Consider the following 26,625-nt stretch of genomic DNA (forward strand, 5'->3'; position numbering starts at 1 on the left):
AGTTTCTTCACTTCAATAAATAGCATTCTTCAACAAATAGGATACAGGTATTCTCTTCAACAAATCGCAGTCACCACGGGTATTCATTACACCGAATAGAATTCACCATAGGTATTCATTACACTGAATAACATTCACCACAGGTATTCATTACACCAAAAAGCATTCACCACAAGTATTTATTCCAATGAATCGCATCAACCAGTGGGTGTATTGTTTGAAGATATGTGCTCGGATTGCTTGTTACAATCTTCACGTATTTGTTTTCCCCTTCCATGAAAAAATGGTCACAGAAACAGATCCACAAATGTCACAAAAGGTATATTAATTATTGTTTATTCGGTCCTTTTGAAGTTCACGAGTTGTGAACTATATTTAACTCGGATCTTCTCCAATGCGTTGATTGATCTGTCCTCCAAAAACAGATAATGTATATATACAGTCAAAGTCGTCATTCCTTTTATGAAGTCGACCAGTGGCTGGAATGGGAGACGACATATGCTTTGGTGAAGTCGATATATAATTCGTAATGCAACAGTGGATGAGTGTTGTGTGGGGACCGCAGGGACCAACATAAAGTCCGAATGTTTGACCATCAAGAAGTGGGATATGAATAGGTAGGGACCACACTCATGAAATGGATGCATATATATATACTTCGTATGATTTTTGGTCTTTTTGCATGCCTTTTTATTTGTCTTTATAACCCTTTCACATATATATGGCATATATTCCCTATGATATATATACCCGATATTTAGGCTTCAATGTCAAGATAGCCTTCAAGTCTGCTTCAAACAATCCTCAAAAAACCTTGTTAACTTGTAGTGTTTGTCCTTCAAGAAGAGTCTGGTCTTTAATGAATGTGTTCTCCACCAAACGTGTTAAAATTGGCAACTAGGGCCAAACTCCTCCATGGACAACTCATATGATGGAGATGATATTTTTATTGGATTCCTCTTTCCAACAGGTGCAAGATTGATCTAAAGATCATCTCATTCTGACAATTAGAAATGGGATTATGAATTTATTTCTTCTATGGACAAATTGTCAAGGTCAGCCAGAAGTCTAATGTAGGCTCATGAAGCCAACAGACGTGTCTCTTCACTCTCAACGTTGTGTATAAATAGAAGAGGCATTTTCCTCTTTTGGACACACCTCAACGCACATCTTTGTCTCTCTTCTTCTCATTGGTTCATACAGCAAACAGGAGCATCTTCTTCTCTAGGCGTTGACTTGGGTTAACTGAAATTGCAGACCGAAAATTTCAAAATCTGTCTTCGGCAAATTATAGGGACGCTGACCAGCATTGACCGAGGGTCAAACTCACTCCTTTGACTGTGTTCTTCAGGCAGGAAATCCAATTTCCTTAGGGCGCATCTCTTGGCATAGAAATCAAGGAATTTGCAGTTGTTTGACCAGTGTTGGTAGTAGGGTCATTGACTGCAACGTTGACTCTACGTTGACCAAGTTTTACCTAGAATTTCAAGATTGTTTTGGGCTAATTCACACTGTCTTTGGAGGCCGAGTTGACTGGGTTTGACCGAGCTCATTTGGAGGACTTTTTCTGTTGGTTTGACTAGCGTTGACTTTTTGGTTAGGGCATCCTGTTGACTGCAGTTTGACTGGACTGTTTTACAGTGATTGGGCAAGTAAATTTTGCATCTTGTACTCTCTCTCTCTGTGCTGAACTTTTGAAGAACAATAAGAAGATTTGATCAAAGGGTTTTCCCCACATTGGGGTTTTTCCCTGGCATCTGCCAAATATTGTGTCCTCTTGTCTTGGCTTGTCTTCTGCTTATTGTTTATGTTCTATCTACATTTACTATCAATGTTAATGTGATTGCTAATCTGGAATTTGATATTGGGCTTATAAGAAAAATTGAAGTAAATTGCTCTAAAGCATAGAACATACCATTGTTATCTAAAATTAACATGGTATCGGAGTTGAGGTGAAGACAAAGCCCAAGCAAGAGTGAGAAAAGCAATCACTGAGATTTGTTGGTCAAGGACAAGATTCAATGGCCTCCTCATCTTACTTCAAATCTGATGACAAGCTCAATGATAAGTCTGATTATCATGCATGGAAGATGTCTCTTGACTTGACTTTGGAAGAGCATGATGCTATGGACTATGTGCAGGGAAAGATTGTTGAACCTCCTTCAAATGCACCGGCTGCCGCTAAGACAAAGTACAAGAAAGGTGAAGTCAAAGCTAAGAAGATCATCAGGGATTCTATTCATAAGCATTTAGTTGCTTACATCTCCGATTTGGGCACATCTAAGGAGATGTATGACAAGTTGGTTAGCATGTTTAAATCCAGCAATGCAAACCAAGTTCTCTTTCTCAAGAACAAGTTGAAGGACATAAAGAAGAGAAGAGGAGAAGATATCCAATCCTACTTTATGAGGATCACCGAAATCAAAAATGATCTTCTATCAATTGGAGAAGTTATTGCTGACAAGGAGCTCACTCTCATTGCCCTTGGAGGTCTCCCTCGTGAATGGGATGTGTTCAACACTACTATCCTCAACAATGACTGAATTCCAGGTTTTGATGAATTGTTGACTAGATGTACTCAAGAAGAAACAAGGATGATAGAGAGAGACATGCCTTCAAATAGGAATGATCCTACAACATTCTACGTTCATGCTAAAAAGAAGAACAATGCAAGTTCAAAGAAGCAATGTCAAGGAAGACTGGGATTCAAAGATGGAAGAAAGGGTAGATGCTTCATTTGTAACAGGTTTGGCCACCATGCTAGGGAGTGTCCTAATTGATCTGAAAATGAGATCTTAGATTAATATTAAGGTATTACAGACTCATGTGCAGGATTTTCCTATATTACTTAGTGCAACGGATCGAAAAGATTGCGAATAATATAGACAATGAGCAGTTAGAGAAACATAACAAACACACACACATAACACAACAAATAATCAAGGAGTTCACCCAAAACTCATGGGCTACGTCTCTTGGTCCAGCGTTCAATGGTGACCATTCTATTATGTCTTCAAGAGCAGAGCTTTTACAAATGTGAGCTCAAATTGAGTCTCAACACAACAGGAACAAACAACAGGGTTTTGCTTGAATCCCTCAAGTCTTTCTAAGTACACAGACTCTCCCTCTTGCTCTCTGTCTCTGTTTTCTCTCTGTCTCAGCACTGCCTGCTCCTGTCTCTGTCATTCAATGGCTTTTAAGCCAATCAGCGCTTGTTTGTTTGTTTTCCCTTTCGAGCTCTCTGGCTCCCGGCCTCTGTCCGCTCAAATCCCCTCTGAGCGTTAAACAATCATTGTTAAATGTCTTCAGGGATGGTGGCCACCTATTTTGTAACGAAAGGGACCATTGGCGCATTAAAAACCCAAAAATATTATTCCTCTGTTTACACAGAGAAATACACATAAAACGCTGTAAAATCCACAAAAATGCCTTTTATTGGACTTGAAATATTATGGAATCCGCCCTAAACTCCATCGGGTCCGCCTTTAAATCGATATCGCAAATCGCTTAGTCGTGGTTTCCTTTGTATTTGGGTTTATAGCGAAAAACCCCAAATACAAAGGAAAACCCGACAAAATGCTCCATATCGGACTTCAAATATTATAATATCGCATTCATAACCCTTTCGGGTCTAGCTATATATCGCTATTGCATATCCCTTTTGGCTTCCGATCGTCGATTGCGCCGATCGGCCTTATCGGCACGTCGCATGGTCACTGGCCTCCTTGGCATCACCCCTTACAAAGCTGCGATGCGATATATTGCAATCGCATATCGCCAATCCTTCTAACCGCGGGCTAAGTCCTTCTGCATATGAGCGATGCGATAGCACGGGTAAATCTGGACCGTTGATCTGCGTGCTTGATCGACGGTCCTCGTTTAATCGCGCTAATCGCCATCGCAATTTCCATAAGGCCACCTCCAATAGACTCCATCTGCTACCTCTGATTGCGATATGCCGATTAGATCTGGACCGTTGATCGGCCAGATCCGACGGCTCCTATGCATTGTTGTTTTAGCCTCCGATAGGCTCTGTTTTCACCATTTTTGCGTGTTTTTCCTGTCCAATAGTGTTTTCTGCCATTCTTGAAGGTTTACCCTTTGTGATGGTGTTTAAGTATTGAAAGACTTAGAGGGTTTTAGGATCCATTTTGGATCACTAATAAAAGGGATACACCTCGGGATGATGACAGCAACAACCACAACAATTTCAAAGGCAACAACAATCAAAGGAATGTCAGGTTCAACAACAAAGGAAAAAAGAATGCTCCCGCTACTCAACATGGAAATGGTCGACCTCCCAAAATATCAAAAAACTCCAGGTATGATGAATCTAATGTTGTAGATAACAAGCAAACAGAATTTTATCTTATATCTGCCCTCTACTGCCTCCCCTCCGGATACCTTGGGAAATTGGTTGATTGATAGTGGTGCCTCAAGGCACTTCACTAGGTATAAGGAAGCTCTTTCAAATATGATAGAAAACGATACAAATTTGGAAATCATTCTTGGAGACAATGCCACCTATCCCGTGAAAGGAGTGGGGAATGTTACTCTTCAATTAAATCAAGGCAACACCATTCACCTACAAGAAGTGTGAAAATTTCTAGATAGAAACCCAACTGCAGTGACTAATATTATTTCCTCTACTTATTAATTCAGAAATAAGTTATTCACAGTGTTCCTATGGCAAATATCGAAATAAATTCTACTGCATCCTTCACAATTAAAATATTGCGGAAAGTAAATGCAAAGAAAAATACTGGCACAAGTACAATCACAATGGCACAGCTATTTTTGGACAGTTATCCCTAGAAAAACCCAATGCGGGAAAACTGTTGCAGTAGATGAGGGTTTCTTTATTAATCTTCAACAAATATCTCATGTACAAGATACAACTAGCAGAATAGAAGACAAATCTTTCCGAGAAATTTACTGACAGTTCTCTCACACTTCCCGACGAGATTTTGATCTAGGAGGGGACCTGCTACCCCCTCTGCATCTCACTGCATCAGCTTCTATGTGAGGACTGCGCAATCCCAACGTCAGCCTCTGTGTTGTCCCTCTACGTCACAGCTTTTGCGTTGTCCCATCTCTGCTCTGTGTCTTCTACTCTTGCACTCCCGACTGAAACTGCTACCCTCCCTCTCCTCACTTGCAACTCTCCCTCTGAATCGATTTCCTCGTGCCAAACTTCGACCAATGAGAAAATCGATTTTAATCAGGTAATCGAGTATCTGCTTAGTGTGTTTTCCAAATGCCCATCGATGTCCTTCTTATAATCCTCCAGTTGAGAACCAATGGCCTAGATTAGATTCTAATCAATGGCTCAAATCATTTGGACTCAATCTCCATCTTCTTCTAAAAGTTTCACCCACAGTTTAGATTAATACCCATTAATTATTTTAATTACCTAAGTTTAGACTTAGGCACCCATTAATTATTTTAATTTCCTAAGTTTAGACTTAGGGACGCATTAAAAATAATTAATTATTTTAATAAAACCGTCTCCGGGTGGAATTTCCCAAAACGAATTCTGGGTATTGGAGAATGCATGTGTCTAAGCCTCCCTGCAAATTTTGAGACTTAGAGCACATCCGATGCTACCAGAAATCAACACTCCCTCTTAGCAAGGAATGTGCCCTAGCAATACACCCTGCTGAACAAGCATCACTTTGTTCTATAACATCTCCTTCTACGTTGCGGATGTCTGGCATCCTGTCCACCAACTACTACGCAAATGTTGCATCCGTACTGCTGCTGACTCTACCACTGCTAACACTGCATCTATACTGCAACTTTCTGCCACTGCAACTAAGAAACCATCTGTTTCTGCTACTGAAACAGATTCTCTACGACACCCATTTGCTCCATGAACTGGATGAACTTAGCTCTTCCTAGAGATTTTGTAAGTACGTCTGCTACCTGATTTCCTATGGAGACATACTGCAACACTATTGCCCCACGCTAAACACAATCTCTGAAAAAGTGACATCCGATATCAATGTGTTTCGACCGATCATGAAATACTGGATTCTTAGAGAGTTTAATACAACTCTGATTATCACAGAAAATACTAGTTGCCTCCGTCCTTTTCCTAAATAAACTCATAAGCAGTTTTCTAAGCCATATAGCTTCGCACGTAGTTGTGCTGGTTGCCACATTTTCTGCTTCTGCTTAGATTGGAGCTGCCAACTTCTGCTTCTTGCTGCACCAAGAGATCATTCCTGATCCAACACTGAAGCAATACCCGGAGGTATATTTCCAGTCTACTGAACTATCTGCCCAATCTGCATCTGTGAATCCATTCAATTTGATGTCATCTTCTCGGGTGTATTTCAACCCATATCTGACTGTTCCACGCACATATCTAAGAATGTGCCTAGCTGTTGCCCAATGCACCCTTTTTGGTTCCACCATGAACTAACTAAGGGTGTTGACAACAAAGCAAATGTCTGGCCTAGTGTTGACCAGATACATGAGCGACCCAATGAGTTGTCTATACAAGGTGGGGTCCACCTCCTTGTCTCCTGATGCATCTATTTTCTTCCAGTTGGTGATCATGGGCATAGCCATGGGCTAACAATCCTGCATTATGAATCTCTTCAGGATCTCTGTAGCATATCTTCCTTGTCCAAGGAAAATCTCTCCATCCTTCTGCCATACTTCCAATCTTAGAAAATAATGCATCAACCCCATATCCTTCATGTTAAATTCTGCTTCAAGATTCTTCTTGCAATCCTTTATGAGCCTAGATGACCCTGTTAGAAACAAGTCATCCACATATAATACCAGAATAAGTCGCTCATTCTCCACCATTGGTGTAGGATTGATCTAAAGATCATCTGATTCCGATAAGTATTCATGGAGTTATGAATTTATTTGTGTTATAAGACAATTCGTCAAGGTCGGCCAGCAACCAAATAAACCACACATGTGCTCAACGTTTTAGTATAAAAGGAGATGATTTGATAGTCATTTCTACACACACTTCTATCTTGATTTCTCTCCACTCGTCTTGGGTTTTAGTGGAATAGAAATTTATGAGTGGTAGCCCTAGACGTTGGAGGAATGAGGTTGCCTTATCCGCAGTCAAGAAGAAGAGATACGTTGCCCTAATCTAGAGGACGCAATCATGAAGAGAAACCCTAACGATATCAAGAAGGAGCCCTAACCTATCCGTTGGTCTCTACGCAAGCCTAGAAGGAGGCTTACAACCCTATATGCAGATGGAATTCAGCCCTAACCGCAGTCAAACAAGAGAGTCTTAGTCGTAGCATGAAGGGTCAAAGGGACAGCGTGTAGGCTGCCCTAGACAGCGTGAAGGGCGGTGTTGACAGCAAGTATTAGCCACCATATAAAGGGTCAAAGGGACAACGTGGATGCTGCCCTAGACAACGTGAAGGGATGTATGAACAGCAACTTCTCAAGGGAGGTAAGCTGCACTCTTTTCAAGGATTGTTGATGAGTTTAGAGGTGGTTGTTAGGGTACTATTGATGCCCTAACCAGAGTTGCAAAACTACAACAGTGCACCAACATTCAACTATAAGTCTGAGGATAATTTGATGATGAGAGTGTTGTTAGAAGAATCAGTGTAAGCATGTACAGCTTGGCAAGCATGGCTGGACAGCATGGCAACCATAGCAAGCTATGATGGGACAGCAGTTGTGACATGGCAGCAAAGGTACATGGTGTTGCAAACTCATTGGACAACACAATGATGAGATAGCAGCATGTTGGGACAACAGCATGTTGAGACAGTAGCATGTTAGGACAACAGCATGTTGGGACAGCAGCATGTTAGGACAACAGCATGTTGGGACAGCAGCATGTTAGGACAACAGCATGTTGGGACAACGTAATGATTAGGACAGCTATGACATTGTGCAGCAGAGGCACAATAGGACAGTAGCAACAGCAAGTACATGGTGACAACGTAATGATTAGGACAGCTATGACATTGTGCAGCAGAGGCACAATAGGACAGTAGCAACAGCAAGTACATGGTGGTTGTACATAGTGGTATGGTACATGGGACAACTGTATTTAGTGCAGCAAGTTCATGGTGTTGCAATAGTATGGTACATGGGACAACAACAACAACAAGGTGTTGCAAGCACATTGGGACAGCAATATGGTACTTGATGTAGAAAGTACACAAAGCGGCAATGGTGCAGCAAGCACATGGGTGACAGCATGGTGGAGCAGTGGCACAAGGTATAGTAGTGCTAAACACTGGGACAATAGTGCAGCATAAGGTCCAGCATTACGATGATGGGTGCAGCATGGTGCAGCAAAGTGAGGTGCAGCATGATGACGAAATGCAGCACAATGATAGGTGAAGGAGTCACCTTGGAGAATCAATTGAAACAGCATGTCTTCAACTGATCTCATCTTATTAGAGATGATCTATGCTCTTATTTATATAAGTCAAAGTGTTGACTTATGTTGTAAATATACTATCTCTTTTTCTCTCTCTCTGATGAACTATTCAAGAACAATTAAGAAGAATTGATCAAGGGTTTCCCCATGTTGGGGTTTGTCCCTGGCTAGCGCCACATCTTGTGTCCTCTTGTCTTGGTTTGTCTTCTGCGATTTACATTTATGTTCTATCTGCAGTTTACTTTAATGCTGATGTGATTGCTAATTTGGAAAAGATATTGAGCTAACTGTGAAAATTGAAATAAATTGCTCTAAGCATAGAACATACCTAAAATTAACATGGTATTAGAGTTGAGGTGAAGATAATGCCCAAGCAAGAGTGAAAGAGCAATCACCGAAGACAGTTGGGAAAGGACAAAAGGATCAATGGGTTCCTCATCACTCTTCAAATTCGCCAAGGGTGAAGTCAAAGCAGAGAACATTATCAAAATGGCGCAGCGGAAGCTTCCTATGGCTTACCTACAGATCACTTCAATGGGAAGTTCGGATCTCAGGGTGAAAGGAAAGGCAGATGCCTTGTTTGCAATAAGTAAAGCCATTATGCGAAGGAGTGTCCGAGGTATGGACACATCACTTGATGATGATAACAATCATTCCAGGGACATCTTCAATGATCGGAGGAATGACAGGTAATGCAGGCCATCAAGGAAACGACTGACTCTTCAGAGAAAGCAAGGAACCCCAGGTATGAAGAATCAAATGTTGTTTCTTATAAGATAAAGAAGCGTTATCTTGTATTGGCCCTCTCTTTCAGATTCTGTGGAATCTGGCTTCTTGATTGTAGTGCTTCAAGGCACTTCATCAGATAGAAGGGTGATCTCTCTAATTTGGTAGAGATGGAAACAATCATGGGATTATACTTGGAGCTGATGCCACCTATCCCGGAAAGGGTGTAGGGAATGTTACCCCTCAATTGAATGAGGGTAACTCGATTCATTTACAAAGATCTCTTTTGTGTACCTGATCGCAAGAAGAACCTGGTGTCCATTTCAGCAATGGAAGTTAAAGGTTTCACGGTAGCATTCATCAATGGAAAGGTACGTGTTTGAAAATAAAATGTTCAAAGATGCTTTTACTCATGGGTTCAGGGTTGGCAATTTGTATCATATTGCAGGAAGTCCATTGGGGACCATGTCAGTTGACACATAGCACTGGAGGTCTGTGAGTCAGATGGTGACAAGGATGCCTGAATTCAAAAGAGCACGAAGGTACATGTCTAAGATGTATTGAAAGAAAATCTTACAAGGGGACCATTCCCCTCAGCAATGGAAGTCAAAGGTTTCACGGTGGCATTCATCAATGGAAAGGTACGTGTTTGAAAATAAAATTTTCAAAGATGCTTTTACTCATGGGTTCAGGGTTGGCAATTTGTATCAAGTTGCAGGAAGTCCATTGGGGACCATGTCAGTTGACACATAGCACTGGAGGTCTGTGAGTCAGATGGTGACAAGGATGCCTGAATTCAAAAGAGCATGAAGGTACATGTCTGAGATGTACTGAAAGAAAATCTTACAAGGGGACCATTCCCCTCAAGTAGCAGGTCCACAGGTTTGGAACAACCCGAGGGGTTTGAGATTCATGATCGGGAATCTCACGTGTGCAGGTGGAAGAAAGCCCTCTATGGTTTGAAGCAAATCACCTCGGGCTTAGTATGAGAGGATTGATAGCTGTCTGATGAAGCTGAGATTCACTAGGAGTGAAGCTGATCCAAACCATTGCTCGAAGGTTATGGATGATAGACCTCTCATACCAGCACCTTCTGAGGACGACCTATTTCTGACAGGTGCAGACCCTCTCATTTTGCAAAAGAAAGAGGGAGTTGGATTCTGGATGTGGAATGGTAAACTGCAAGCACGTGACTACCTCGAGGATCTTAACTTTCAGAAGTTATATGGTAGTGATGCTGGACCAAATTTGAGAAATGCCTCAAAGTTTCTTAAACTCATTCGCGTTGATGTTCTTGGTGAACTTCTTTCCGGACATATGATTTGCAGTTAGTATGATGAGCCTCATTAGACTGGTGCCAAGAATCTTCTGAGATATCTTCGGGGCACAATCTCTCATAGATTGAGATACACTGCCGGAAATATGAAGCTGCATGATTATTCGAATACTAACTGGGCAGGCAGTGTGGAGGATTGCAAGAGCACTTCCGAGTGTTGGTTCTCTTTGGGTTTTGTCTGATATCTTGGATGAGCAGGAAGCAGAAGTCAGTTGATATAAGCACCGCTGAGACCGAATACATAGCTAAGAGTATGATCTCCTATGAAGCTGCCTAGTTGTGGAAGCTCTTCAGTGAGTTGTTTGTACACATGATGGATATCACCACGATCTTCTGTGTCAACAAGGGAGGGATTCGATTGTTGTGGAATCTCGTATTCTATGATTGCTCCAGTATATAGACATCAGATACTACCTTTTCTGGGATATGGTACAACAATGAGCAAGGAGACTCTATCGCATTGAGACTGATGTACAGGTCGCAGACATTCTGTCAAAGCCCCAAGGAAAGGTCAAATTTGTGACTTTCCCGAACGACTTGGAGTCGTGCAGAGACCTTCTTATAAGGGACTTGCATGTTGCATGCATTGAGCTCCGGGAGCTCCGGGGGGCTTGGGGTCAATGTTGCACGAAGCAGGGACGAAGCGAGGATGTTTTTTGGAAGTAGGGACGCGGAAGCGTCATTTTCCAAAAATCTAGGAAGCGAAGTGTCTGCTATATATATATATATATATATATTTACACTTTTTTGCATTTGTACTCAAAACAAACATCCCAAATACCAAATTAGTTGTAGAAGACATGAAAACATGCATATTTTTGCATAAATCAAGATAGATATAACATCCATTGTACATTCATGATTAATTATTCGAGCATCAACCATTTAGATGCATCAACCATCTAGAATCTAGATTCTTCTCCTCTTGTCTAGCCTTTGCCTCTACCTCGATTGTCTAGGGATATTAGTCAACATTGCCCAATTTTGATCAAACTACCTAATTCAAGACTTAAAATATGGTAGAAAAAGCTTATCATGCTTGATCAATGATTTTGACTTAATTGAAAGGTAATTTTTTGCTACGGGCGTGCCGCGTGACAAAGGAGTTCAACAATTAACACCACCAACACTAGGGTACATATAGGGCTTGGTGCTCTTGATTAAATGCTAATCGCATACCTTCATACTTGATATAATCTAATGAAATGCCACAATCCCATTGACCCTGAATTCCTGAAAACTGTTAAGTTTGCTGAATTTGGAATAGGATATGAAATTCTATTTTCTCCATATGAAGTCCAATGAGGCTGGAACCACTCTCAAACATCCTGAGTCATTTCATGGTAATGTTAAAAATTTAAGTAAAAGGATGAAAATGAAAAATAAAGGAGAATGTCACTTTTACTTTAAGAATTTAACATTACCATGAGGGAGCATCTGCTATATTTGTATTTTTTTTGCCTTCATTCGTCACCCTAACCCAAGGTGGACCCACCCCCTAACAAGCAAACTCACCTAAAATTAAAAAAAAAAAAAAATTGAAAAAAAACGATTTTCTAAACGATTTTCCGGAAGCGTACGGGAAGCATACACTTCCTCCGCCGAAGTGTCGTACGAAGCGCGCTTCCGAGCCACGCTTCTGAAAGTCCAGGAAGCGACAAAAAAAATTGGAAGCACGCTTCCGCACGGGATGCGCTTCCGGGCTTGGAACCAGGGGGGGGCGCTTCGTGCAACATTGCTTGGGGTACTTACTGGAGCAACACGCGACCATAGGGCAACTCACCCTCCTCTAATGGTGCACTGTGTACAGGGTGAATGGCTCAACCTTCCCCTGTGATACCCCGAGGCAACTTAGGGACAAGATGAATGGTTCTCTTGTCGAGGCATCCTACCCATGTAGTGTGGGACTCATGGGAAGTACCTCTCGTCTGGCCAATGAGCAGGGAAATGGGGTTAGGGACCATAGTATTACTATCGATGGATGCATCGTTGTATCTACTGTACTCCCTATGCTAAGATGACCTCCAATAATCTGGGATCAGTATGAGTGGTTTGAGACACTCTCTTGTGATATTGATCTGGGATCAAAAAAACTGACTTCGGGTCAGTAGAGAATGGTATATGAGACATTCTCGATCAATTCTTCTTGTTCATGGTTCAGCAGAGCAGAGCAGTGCAGGGCACTGATGGCAGAGATAGTACAGTCGGACATATGGATTAGCGAATGGAGTTCTCCCTAATTGAGAGGGAGTGGTAAAATTGGCAACTAGGGCCAAACTCCATGTGGGTCATCTTATTTATGGCAGCTGATATTTTTCTTGGATCCCTCTCATCGAGAGGTGTAGGATTGATCTAAAGGTCATCCGATTTCGATAAGTATTCATGCAGTTATGAATTGATTTGTGTTATAAGACAGATCATCAAGGTCGGCCAGCAACCAAATAAACCCCACATGTGCTTAACGTTTTAGTATAAAAGGAGACGACTTGATAGTCATTTCTACACACACTACTATCTTGATTTCTCTTCACTTGTCTTGGGTTTTAGTGGAAGAGAAATCTAGGAGTGGTAGCCCTAGACGTTGGAGGAATGAGGCTGCCCTAGCCGCAGTCAAGAAGAAGAAATACGCCGCCCTAATCTAGAGGCCGCAGTGATGAAGAGAAACCCTAATGATATCAAGAAGGAGCCCTAACATATCCGATGGTCTCTACGCAAGTCTAGAAGGAGGCCTACAACCCTAGATGCAGATGGAATTCAGCCCTAACCGCAGTGAAACAAGAGAGTCTTAGCCGCAGCATGAAGGGTCAAAGGGACAACGTGTAGGCTGCCCTAGACAGCGTGAAGGGCTGTGTGGACAACAGAGTATTAGCCGCCATATAAAGGGTCAAAGGGATAGTGTGGAGGTTGCCCTAGACAGCGTGAAGGGATGTATGGATAACAGTGTCTCAAGGGAGGTAAGCCGCACTCTTTTCAAGGACTGTTGCCAAGTTTAGAGGTGGTTGTTAGGGTACTATTGATGCCCTAACCAGAGTTGCAAAACTATAACAGTGCACCAGCATTCAAGTATAAGTATGAGGATAATTTGATGATGAGAGTGTTGTTAGAAGAATCAGTGTAAGCATGTACAGCATGGCAAGCATGGCTGGACAGCATGTCAAGCATAGCAAGCTGTGATGGGATAGCAGTTGTGACATGGCAGCAAAGGTACATGGTGTTGCAAATTCTTTGGACAGCAAAATGATGGGACAACAACATGTTGGGACAGCAGCATGTTGGGACAGCACAGTGATGCGGGGGAGCGGCCCCCCCCCCTACGAACCCGCTCCCGAAGCGCGCTCCGGGCGGGAGCGGCTCGGGAGCGGGTCGGGAGCGCGCTCCCCAAATCGCTCCCGGACGGGAGCGATTTTCGGGAGCGCGCTCCAGTAAAAAAATTTGCGCTCCCTGGTCTGTGAGGGAGCGCTTCAGGGAGCGATCGCTCCCGCGCTCCCGGAGCGCTTTTTAATGCCCGGGAGCGATCGCTCCCTGATCGCTCCCGGGCATTAAAAAACGCTCCGGGAGCGAATTTTAAATTTCCGGGAGCGATTCGGCGGAAAAAAAATCCGCGGACCCGAAAAAAACAAAAAATTAAACAAATTTTTTTGGATTTATAAGCCCAATGGGCCAAAACAAAATCATTCTAATGAGATTGAGGTTGAGTTTGAGAGCAAAGGAGCAAGGAGCAAGAGCTGAGGAGCAAGGAGCCAGAGCTGAGGAGCGAGGAGCAAGTGCCGAGGAGCGAGGAGCAAGCTTGCAGAGGTAAGTAACTTAATCATTTAGTTAGTTTAGCTGGTTAGGTAGTTAATTTGGTTAGTTTCATTTACCTGTTTGAGTTTAAAGATCATTAATTTAAATTAAATTAATAAATTAAATGAATTAATCCCAATAAACTAAATTAATTTGCAGATTCAAGACTCAAACCCTACAAACATCAAACACGATGGACCTGAGCATTTTTATTGGCATTTTCCTCTTCCTGGTCCCCTTTCTGGTTATTATGGTGGTGGAGAGTAGGAAACGGAGGGGGCCTGAAACTGAAGAGGTGGATGAAGAAGCCGGAGGAAGTCAAATAGGTGAAAACCCCAGTGAGGAGGATGTGGAGGGTGAACATGAGGGTCAAAAAACTAAACAAGACCAAACTCCATTGTGGAAATATGTTCAGAGGCCTGAAACAGGGAGAGGGGGTGGAACCACTAAATTTCATTGCCCCCATTGCAACACTGATTTCACAGGCTCATACACCCGTTTGAGAAGACACCTTTGCGGGAAAAGGGCATGGGATGGAGAGAAACAAATAGGAATCAGAACTTGCGACGCGGTGTCAACAGTTGATAGAGCCAAATACATAAAGGAAGAGGAGGACGCCCAATACAAAGCAAAAAGATCAAGGGGTTTCTTTGAACCAAGCTCACAAAGAACTCCTTCAGCATCCTCCCAAGGCAGTGGATATGGACATGGAGGCTCAGGGTCATCATCTTTACGCCGTAGAACCATATCAGATTTCCTTGATGAGGGGTGTAGGAATGATGTGGATTCAAAAATTTATAGGTTCCTCTATGCAAATGGGATACCATTCAATGTTCTACGCTCACCTTATTGGCACGAAATGGTTTCTGCCATAAATGATGCCCCTAAAGGATACAAGAGCCCTGGGTATGACAAGGCAAGAACAGTTGGCCTTGATCATGAAAAAGCAAAAATATCACATTCTTTGAATAAAATGACAAGTTCTTGGACTGACAATGGGGTGTCCATTGTATCTGATGGATGGACAAATGTAAAAGGCAAGCCATTGATAAGTGTTCTTGCTGTGTCCCGAAGTGGTCCCATTTTTCTAGCTGCACATGATTACTCAGACAAGTTCAAGACCGCTATCAACATTGCAGAAGCATTGCTTGAAACAATTGAGCGTATTGGCCCATACAATGTCATCCAAGTCATCACTGATAATGCTCCTAATTGTAAGGCAGCGGGAGCAATTATTGAGGATAGATACCCGAACATATTTTGGTCTGGATGTTTGGTTCACACATTGAACCTTCTGTTGCATGATATTGTCAAAAACAAAAATGAACAATACCAATGGATTGGGGATTTGTACAAGAGAGGAAAAAAAATGATAAAATTTATTACAAATCATAGCAATACCCATGGCCTTTTCCGCAGTCACTCGAGATTGGAGTTGCTGAAGATTGCGAGGACTAGATTTGGTAGCTATTACCTCACCTTCAGGCGCCTTTTGAAGGTAAGAGAGGGTTTAGCTAGCATGGTATCAAGTCCAAATTGGCAGGTGTTAAAGGAAAGGGCTACAAATGTAGCTGACATTGCAGGTTTTGAAACGGTGGAGGAGGCCGCTCTTGATGGGCAGTTTTGGACAGCTGTGAGACAGGTATTGGATTTCACCAAGCCAATTTATAACATGATTCGGTTTGCAGATACAGACAAACCAGTGATTGGCGAGGTGTATGAGCAAATGGATACCATGTTGGGGGAAATAAAAGACATTGTTAATAACAGAGATCCCGACTTGTACAATCTGATTCACGATTGTGTGTGTGAACGGTGGAAAAAGCTTAACCTTCCACTACATTGCTTGGCGTATATCCTTACGCCAAAATACTACTCAGATTCTTGGTTGGGCAAACCTGCAGCAAGGGGTGGTGTTAGGACCAAACCCCATTTAGATCGAGAGGTAACTAAAGGATATCTGGATGCATTAGAAAAGTTGGTGCCTGACAGGGAGGAATGTGCAGCTGTGCGCCTTGAAATAGGCAGATACTTCACTGGCAGTGGTTTGTATGGTAACTTCCATGCAATGGACGACAAAGATAAATTTGATTCTCTCACATGGTGGGAAACATATGGCGGCGACGGACTTTTGCGAAAATTGGCATTGAAAGTTCTTGCACAGGTTGTAAATTCTTCTTCTGCAGAGAGGTGTTGGAGCACCTACAGTTATATACATAATGTGAAAAGAAACAGGCTCAACGAAAACCGAGCAGAAAGCTTGGTTTATGTGCACTACAATTTGAGGTTGTTGAGCCATTACTGTGATCGGGCTAATGAAGATCCCACATATAAAATTTGGGACAGTCACCCTGAGGACGACAATTTAGAGGATGGCATTGTACATATGGAAGAACTAGAAGATGAGCTTGTACGGGATGAAGCTGAAGCAGCTGCAGCAGCCATGCCACCTCCACCTCCACCATCCAGTAGCAGTTCTCGGGGCCCGAGTCTTGTTCCATTGCTGTCGCCACCTCCATCGACACCCTCGCGTGGAGGCTCTAGTTCTGGTCGTCGGTCTGGGAGGGAGACTCCTAGAAGACCGCCAAGACCTACTTATACTCCTGGAGACTCTCGTGGCAAGGGCCACTTGTAGATTTACAGTTTACTTGTCTTTTTTAGTTTCTATTAGACTTGTCACTTTAGTTTTCATAACTGTTCAGTGTTGAGTTTTGAGTCCTTGACTCTTGACTCTTGACTCTTTCATATCATTATGACATTATGATATTTTTTGTAAACATTATATCACTGTGACAATGAAAATTTGAAGTTTGAAGTTGGGCCTTGGCAATTATAACTCATTGGTAATGATTGTGAATTATGAATATGATGCTTTGTGAAAGACTAAAGTTGTTTCATTTCATCTCATTATTCATGTTTCATTTTATAAATTTTTAACATTTCATATCATGTTAACAGTTAGAAGTTAGGACTTAGAAATATCTTCGATATTACTTCTTATAATGGTTAAACTTGGCTTACAAGTACAACTTGTTACTTTGGTGATCAATGATGATAAATGTTATTGAATTGAATGTTATTTTAATTTATTATTTTACTAAGGTTGATGACGATTATAATTTCTAGATGATTGATGTGATATGGTTCAATGATCAATTTATGTTTTTTTATGTTTTTTATGTCTATTTCATCATTCTACATGTTTTTGTTGACATATATGTATCAAAAATTAAAAAATATAAAAAATATATATATTTTTAAAAAATCGCTCCGGGATTCGCTCCCAAACCGGGAGCTTCTGAAAATGGTCGCTCCCGCTCCCGCTTCCGCTCCCGCTCCCCGCTCCCGCTCCCGCTCCCAAGTAACACTGGGACAGCACAATGATTAGGACAGCTATGACATTGTGCGGCAGAGGCACAATAGGACAGCAGCAACAGCAAGTACATGGTGGCTGTACATAGTGGTATGGTACATGGGACAACTGTATTTAGTGCAGCAAGTTCATGGTGCTGCAATAGTATGGTACATGGGACAACAACAACAACAAGGTGCAGCAAGCATAGTACTGCAAGCACATTGGGACAGCAATATGGTACTTGGTGCAGCAAGTACACAAAGTAGCAATGGTGCAGCGAGCACATGGCTGACATGGGTGACAACATGGTGGAGCAGTGGCAAAAGATACAGTAGTGCTAAACATTAGGACAACAGTGCAGCATAAGGTCCAGCATTATGATGATGGGTGCAACATGGTGCAGCACGGTGAGGTGCAGCATGATGACGAGATGCAGCACAATGATAGGTGAAGGAGTCACCTTGGAGAATCAGTTGAAGCAGCATGTCTTCAACTGATCTCATCTTCTTAGAGATGATCTATGCTCTTATCTAGATAAGTCAAAGTGTTGACTTCTATTGTAAATATACTATCTCTATCTCTCTCTCTCTGTTGAACTATTAAAGAACATATAAGAAGAATTGATGAAGGGTTTCCCCACATTGGGGTTTGTCCCTAGCTAGCGCCACATCTTGTGTCCTCTTGTCTTGGCTTGTCTTCTGCGATTTATGTTTATGTTCTATCTGCAATTTAATTTAATGCTGATGTTATTTCCAATTTGGAAAAGATATTGAGCTAACTGTGAAAATTGAAATAAATTGCTCTAAGCATAGAACATACCTAAAATTAACAAGTATACATCATATCCCTTGTCCTGTAACTAGGACACTGAAATCAGATTCATTCCTAACCCGAGCACATGCAAAACATTAGTGGCTCGGATGTTGGCTCCTGCTGCCGGCTGAAATGTTATGGTGCCTCTCCCTACTAGAGTACACTTCGTTCTGTTTCCCATAGTAATCTGGAAGTCCATTTTCTCTTCTTGATAGCTCGAGAAATATTCTCGTACTCCAGTCATATGGGTTGAAGCCCCACTATCAATGTACCAAACATCTATTGATGCTGAACTTGCCAAGCATGCGAATTCTTCTTCTAATCTAGAAGATAATCCAGAGACATCTTGATTTTCCATCCTTCTTTGTGTTATTTTCCTATCGATTTCTGACGCTTTTCTGCCCCAGCAACTACTGCAAAATATCTGTGTCCCAACTGAAGATCTGCTCTGCAAGGAAATACATTGTTCCCTTCTGCCTTTGGTAAGCTTCGATCTGGAGATCGAATTTCTCTGTCGACTCACTCAGAGAAATCAATTTCTCCTCAAAACTTCGTCCTCCTTGGCCTTCGAATTGCACTACCTCTAGGGTTTCGAATTGCTACCTCTGCAGTAATTTCGAAATCCTTTTCCTCTCTGCTTATGATCTATGCTCTGATACCATGTGAAAATTTCTAGATAGAAATCCAACTGCAATGACTGATATTATTTCTTCTACTTATTAATTTAGAAATAAGTTATTCACAGTGTTTCTACAACAAATATCGAAATAAATTCTACTGCAACCTTCACAATTCAAATACTGCGGAAAGTAAATGCAAGGAAAAATACTAGCACAAGTACAATCACAATGACAGTTATTTTTGGACAATTGTTCCCCGGAAAACCCAATGCGGGAAAACCAGTGCAGCAGATGAGGGTTTCTTTATTAATCTTCAACAAAAATCTCATGTACAAGATACAACAAGCAGAATAGTAGAGAAATCTATGTGAGAAATTCACTGACAGTTCTCTCACACTTCCCGGCGATATTATGATCCAAGAGAGGACTCGCTACCCCCTCTATGTCTCACCACGTCAGCTTCTACGTGAGGACTTGCAAAATCCCAGCATCAGCCTCTGCGTTGTCCCTCTATGTCACAACTTCTGCGTTGGCCCTTCTCTGCTCTGCATCTTCTGCTCTTGCACTCCCGACTGATGTTGCTACCCTCCCTCTCCTCCTCACCTGCAACTCTCCCTCTGAATCGATTTCCTCTTACCGAAATTCGACCAGTGAGAAAATCGACTTTACTCAGGTAACTAAGTATCTGCCTGGTGTATTTTCCAAATGCCCATCGATGTCCTTCTTATAATCCTCCAGTTGAGAACCAACGGCCCAGATTTGATTCTAATCAATGGCTTAAATCATTTGGACTCGATCTTCGTCTTCTTCTAAAAGTTTCACCCAGGGTTTAGATTAATACCCATTAATTATTTTAATTTCCTAAGTTTAGACTTAGGGACCCAATAAAAATAATTAATTATTTTAATAAAATTGTCTATGTGTGGAATTTCCCAAAACAATTTCTGGGTATTGGAGAATGCATGTGTCTAAGCCTCTCTGCAAATTTTGAGACTTAGAGCACATCCGATGCTACCAGAAATCAACAAGAAGTACTATATGTACCTGATTTAAAGAAGAACCTGGTATCTATCTCGGCAATGGAGGACAAAGGATTCAAGGTGGCATTCATTGATGGAAAGGTACGTGTTTGGAAAAGAAATTTCAAAGAAGCATTTACTCTTGGATTCAGGGTTGATAGCCTATATCAAGTTGGAGGAAGTCCATTGGGAGCTATGTCTTGCAACACATCTCTTCAATCCGAATTATGGCACTGAAGGTTTGCTCATCTTCATTATAAAGCCCTACCCGATGCAAGGAAGATGGTGACAGGTATGCCCGAATTTAAAGTAGAACATGAAGGTGTTTGTCAGGGATGTGCCGAAGGAAAACATACAAGGGGACCATTCCCCTCAAGTGATAGCAAGACTACTGATATTTTGCAATTGGTTCATTCTGATCTATCTGGTATGTTGCCCGTGACATCTTTGGGAGGATATTTATATTATGCTATCTTTGTGGATGACTTCTCTCGCAAAACTTGGATTTATTTCTTGAAGAAGAAGGACGAAGTGTTCACATGGTTCCGCTCTTTCAAAGCCTTGGTCGAAAATCAAATAGGGAAGAAGATCAAAATATTGAGGACCGATAATGGAATCGAATATGAATCAAATGAATTTAATGACTATTGTAGAGAAGCTAGCATTAAGAGGGAGAAGTTGCCAACATTGTCGTGTATGTTCAAAATAGATGCCCTCATCAAGCATTAGACTCCAAACCTCCTGAAGAAGTTTTCACTCGTAACAAACCTAATGTTTCTCACTATAGAAATTTCGGTAGCCCCTTGTATTTCACGTGTCGAAAGAAAAGAGAAGCAAATTGGATGCATCTGGGAAGAAAGGAACATTTGTGGGCTATAGTGAAACTTCAAAGGCATATAGAATCTATGTGCCTGGTCAAAGAGAAGTGCACATAAGTCATGATGTCACTTTCGATGAAGATGTTGCCCTTGGGAAGATTAGGAACCTTCCTATTCTAAGGAAAGACAAAAAAGAAAATACAAGAAAGCAGGGAGAACCGCAAGATGAATCGATGTCTGATGCTAAAGGACCGATGGATCCCATTGATCCACCTCCCCGTGAGCCCTCCTCCTCAAAAAGGAGACCCACATGGCTTAGGGACACTCTCGAAGATGTCGAGAGACATATTGCACCAAGGGGGCATTTCGTGAAAGTAAGAAGCCGAATAGGTACTTAGCTGCCATGAGCACCATTGTTCAAACTAAGCCTTGCACGTTCGAAGAAGTTGTGAAGCACCAAGTTTGGAAGGATGCTATGAACGAAGAGTATGAGTTGATTATGAAGAACGATGTCTAGGATGTGGACCCTAGACCTAAGGGCAAATTTGTTGTCACCTCGAAATGACTCTACCAGATCAAGCATGGAGCTGATGGAAGTCTTGAAAAGTTCAAGGCAAGGTTTGTTGCTCAAGGCTTCTCTCAAAAGGAAGGTGTGGACTATGATGAGATATTTGCACCAGTTGCCCGATATACCACCATATGTTTGATCATTGCCCTTGCTACCTCTCAAGGATGGAATTTACATCAAATGGATGTCAAGACCGCCTTCTTGCATGATTCACTTAAGGAGGAAGTCTATGTAAAACAACTCGAGGGGTTCGAAGTTCTCGATCGAAGAAAGCCCTCTATGGGTTGAAGCGAGCTCCCCGGGCTTGGTATGAGAGGATCAACAACTATCTGAAGTGTGGTGGATCATAAGAGCACATCGGGATGTTGTTTCTCACTAGGTTCTACTTCAATATCCTGGATGAGTAGGAAGCATAAATCAGCTTGATTTGAGCACCATCGAGGCCGAATATATTACTGCTAGTATGGCCTCTTGTGAAGTTGTTTTGTTGAGGAATCTCTTTAGTGAGTTGTTTGGGCATGTGTTCGATACCACCATGATCTACTCCGACAACCAAAGTGGGATTCTTCTTTCTGAGAATCCCATGTTTCATGACCGCTCCAAGCATATTGATATCAAGTACCACTTTATCCAGGATATGGTACAACAGAGAGCAATAAGGCTCCATCACATTGGAACTGATGAACAGGTCGCAGATATTCTTACGAAGCCCCTCGAGAAGGTCAAATTCTTAACCTTTCATGAACGACTTGGAGTCATGGAGAGACCCTCTTATGAGGGTCCCATTTGAGTTGGATATTGAGCTCCGGGGGTCTTGGGGTACTTCTTGGAGCTATGAGTGACCATAAGGTGAGTGGTTCACCTTCCCCTAGTGGTGCGCTGTATACAGGGTGAGTGGTTCACCTTCCCCTGTGATACCCCATGATGGTTGATATATGCATAGGATGAGTGGTTCACCTTCTCCTGTGGCATATGAGCAAGATGAGTGGTTCACCTTCTCCTGCCGATACATCCTACCCATGCAGTTCGGGACTCATGGGAAGTACCTGACATTTGGCCAATGAGTTGGGAAATGAGGATAGGGACCATAGTACTAAAGATGGACACATTGTGTACTACCGTACTTCCTATGCTAGGATGTTTGATATTGATCTGGGATCAATGGAGACTAACTTCGGGTCAGTGGAAAGTGGTTTGATACACTCTTGATCATTTCTTCTTCATTATTTCTTCATGGTTCAACAGAGCAGGGATGACAGAGATGGTACAAATTGATAGTTGGTTTGGCAGGTGGATTCTTCCCTAGTTGAGAGGTAGTGTTAAAATTGGCAACTAGGGCCAAACTCCACCATGGACAACTCATATGATGGAGATGATATTTTTATTGGATTCCTCTTTTTGAGAGGTGCAAGATTGATCTAAAGATCATCTCATTCTGACAAGTAGAAATGGGATTATGAATTTATTTCTTCTATGGACAAATTGTCAAGGTCGGCCAGAAGTCTAATGTAGGCTCATGAAGCCCAACAAATGTGTCTCTTCACCCTCAATGTTGTGTATAAATAGAAGAGGCATTTTCCTCATTTGGACACACCTCAACACACATCTTTCTCTCTCTTCTTCTCATTGGTTCGTACAACAAACAGGAGCATCTTCTTCTCTAGGCGTTGACTTGGGTTGACTGAAATTGCAGGCCAAAAATTTCAGAATCTGTTTTGGGCAAATTACAGGGACGTTGACCAACGTTGACCGAGGATCAAACACACTCCTTTGACCGCATTCTTCAAGCAAGAAATCCGATTTCCTTAGGCAACATCTCCTAGCACAGAAATCGAGGAATTTGCCGCTGTTTGACCAACATTGATTACAGCACTGACTCTGAGTTGACCAGGTTTGACCAAGAATTTCAAGATTGTTTTAGGCTGATTCAAACTGTCTTTGGTGGCCGAGTTGAATGGGTTTGACCGAGCTCATTTGGAGAACTTTTTCTACTGGTTTGACAAACGTTGAATTTCTGGATAGGGCATCTTGTTGACTGCAGTTTGACTGGACTATTTTACAGTGATTGGGCAGGTAAATTTTGCATATTGTACTCTCTCTCTTTGCTGAACTTTTGAAGAATAATAAGAAAAATTGATCAAAGGGTTTTCCCCACATTAGGGTTTTTCCCTGGCATCCGCCAAATATTGTGTCCTATTGTCTTCTGCTTATTGTTTATGTTCTATCTGCATTTACTATCAATGTTAATGTGATTGCTAATCTGGAATTTGATATTGGGCTTATAAGAAAAGTTGAAGTAAATTGCTCTAAAGCATAGAACATACCATTGTTATCTAAAATTAACAAAACAGGTTTGAATAGCTTTCAACAGGTCTTCACTTTAACGAATAGCATTGCTTGCAGTCATCACAGTTCTTTACTTCAACGCATAGCATAGCTTGCAATCATCATAGTTCTTCACTTCAATGAATAGCATAGCTCACAATCATCACAGTTCTTCACTTCAACAAATAGCATAGTTCGCAAACATCATAGTTTCTTCACTTCAATGAATAGCATGCCTCAAAGAATAGGATACATGTCTTAACTTTAACGAATAGGATACAAGTCTTCTCTTCAACAAATCGCAGTCACCATAGGTATTCATTACACCGAATAGAATTCACCACCGGTATTCATTACACCAAATAGCATTCACCACAGGTATTCATTACACCGAATAACATTCACCACAAGTATTTATTCCAATGAATCACATCAACCAGTGGGTGTATTATTCGAAGATATGTGCTCGGATTGCTTGTTACAGTCTTCACATATTTGTTTTCCCCTTCCACGGAAAAATGGTCACAGAAACAGATCCGCAAATGTCATAGAAGGTATATTAATTATTGTTTATTCGGTCCTTTTGAAGTTCACGAGTTGTGAACTGTATTTAGCTCAGAGCTTCTCCAATGCGTTGATTGATTTGTCCTCCAAAAATAGATCATGTATATATGCATTCAAAGTCGTCATTCTTTTGATGAAGTCGACCAATGGCTAGAATGGGAGTTGACATATGTTTTGGCGAAGTCAATATATAATCCGTAATGCAACAGTGGATGACGTGTGTTGTGTGGGGACTACAAGGACCACCACAAAGTCTGAATGTTTGACCACTGAGGAGTGGGATATGAATAGGTAGGGACCACACTCATGAAATGGACATTATATATATATATATATATATACTTCGTATAAATTTTGGTATTTTTACATGCCTTTTTTATTGATGTCTTTATAACCCTTTCACATATATATGGCATATATTCTCTCTGATATATATACCCGATATTTAGGTCATCCTCCACAAGGGTTTTGACACCTTTCACAATTCAACAACCTTCAATTTGCCATCAACACCCTTTCATTAGTGTACCCTTTTATTAATGTGCTTTAGAGTTAGGGTTTTAGGATTGTAGTAGTTTAGGGTTTTCATTAGCCATTAGGGTTATATTAATTTTTTCAAGTTACGGTTTCAGGATAAGGACAAGGTTTCTTGTAGTCATCTTTGTTTGACATCAATGACAACTTTATTCAACAGCGACTCCATTTTCAAAGGAATCCAAAGGTTCAAAACATTCATGGCGACTCCACTGTTAAAAGGATTTGTAGCTCAAAGAATTCATTGGTGACTCCACTACACTAATGAAGGACTTAGATGTTGCTACAATCATTTCAAGGTATGCATGTTTGGACTTTTCAAAAACTCATGGTTTCCCTAATCCTTTACCCAAGGATGAATAATTTTGAGGAACAATGCAAAATTTAGTGGAGAGGATTTGAGCTTGACTTTGAAACATATTTCAAATTTTCGTGACTTTACTAATCTTCTTAGAGTCAAATATGAAGATGTCTTTATCAGACTTTTTTATGATTCATTCCAAGGAAAGTGCAGAAGTTGGGTTGAAGGTTTACCTGTAGAATCTATAAGATCTTTTTCATCTTTTTGGCTCATCTTTTTGGAAACATGGATGGAGAAAACAAAGTTTGTGGCAAACCCTGTTTCCATTCAAGGTTTTAAATAATGGAATGATATGTACACTGATGATGAAGTGGATGAAATTTTTTCTTCATTTTTGTCTTCTTATTTAAAGTCATGCAAATGTAGCTCGAAAGATAAAATTTATTTTTTAAAAAATTGGAGAATGGCATTGAAATCAGGATTGAAGCTTTAGAAGATCAAAATTTACCCCAGATTTTTACATTTTGGGATCTTTCTTTTCAAGTTTCATTTCAGCAGAAGCAAAAAGTTATATTGTTGCCCCTTGGTTTTGAGAATGGAAAATATTATGACTTTAATCATGAGCTTGATAGTTCACGGCTGAAGCAAAAGGAACAATTAGATCATCAAAAAAGATGTGGTTTTTATGATTTCAGAGACCCTGTAGTTGGTTATACGGAGGAATTTTTCGCTCTACATTCTCAATCATATTTTCACTCTAAAAACCAGTTCCATTATCAGTTGTCATTGCTGTTATATTTTCCAGTTTTTGTTATGTCGAAACATAGTCAAGGAGCTACATTATTCGAGCAACTACTTGATTGGCTATATTGGCATTTTTGTCACTTGATCCGACAGTTATTTAGCAAGTTAAAGTAGGATTGTGTGTAATAAGCTTGCTAGGGAAAGCATGAATTTCAGTTTGGTTTTTCAAAAGTGAGTTTTTCAATTTCAGTTTTTAGTTTACAGTAAGCAGTGTGTGGTTTTCAGTTACAGAATAAATGCGGGTTGCAAGTTGCAGTGGTTGAGTTGGGATCGGCCCAATGGATCAAGCCTTTGTTCTATGGGGTTCTTGCTGCCATCCATGATTGACAACATCCCTGTGAAGCCAGCGGTTATCACATTGTTTAGTCTGAAATTTTTTAAAAGCGCTGACAACAACAGTGTCAACGTTATTGCAGTTTTGAAATTCTAAAATTGCGCTGACAACGACAGTAGCAGTGCGAATTTTTGAAGACAGTCAATTAAACTCTGACAACTAGAAAATCAGTGCCAATGCAAAATTCAAAATTTTTCATGACCAAAGAAATGCGCCGATGGAATAGCATGTTTAATCTCAAGTGTTTCCGGATGGTGGAAGTACTTATATTACCGTGAATTAAAAGTTGTACAAAGTTAATCATGTGTATTGTTTTATATGTCGAAGTAACACAATTGCTAT

General features: G+C 41.2%; 1 protein-coding gene across 1 annotated transcript in view; it reads right to left on the reverse strand.

The window, feature by feature from the left end:
* The window catches only part of LOC149163072 (uncharacterized), a 299,415-nt gene that overhangs the window by 45,301 nt on the left and 227,489 nt on the right, over window positions 1-26,625 (reverse strand). The gene's annotated exons all lie outside the window — the stretch shown is intronic.

This window comes from Pinus tabuliformis, chromosome 5_2 (assembly GCF_031772625.1).
Source record: "Pinus tabuliformis cultivar Carrire ecotype Pingquan chromosome 5_2, CPIR1, whole genome shotgun sequence".
NCBI lineage: Eukaryota > Viridiplantae > Streptophyta > Pinopsida > Pinales > Pinaceae > Pinus > Pinus tabuliformis.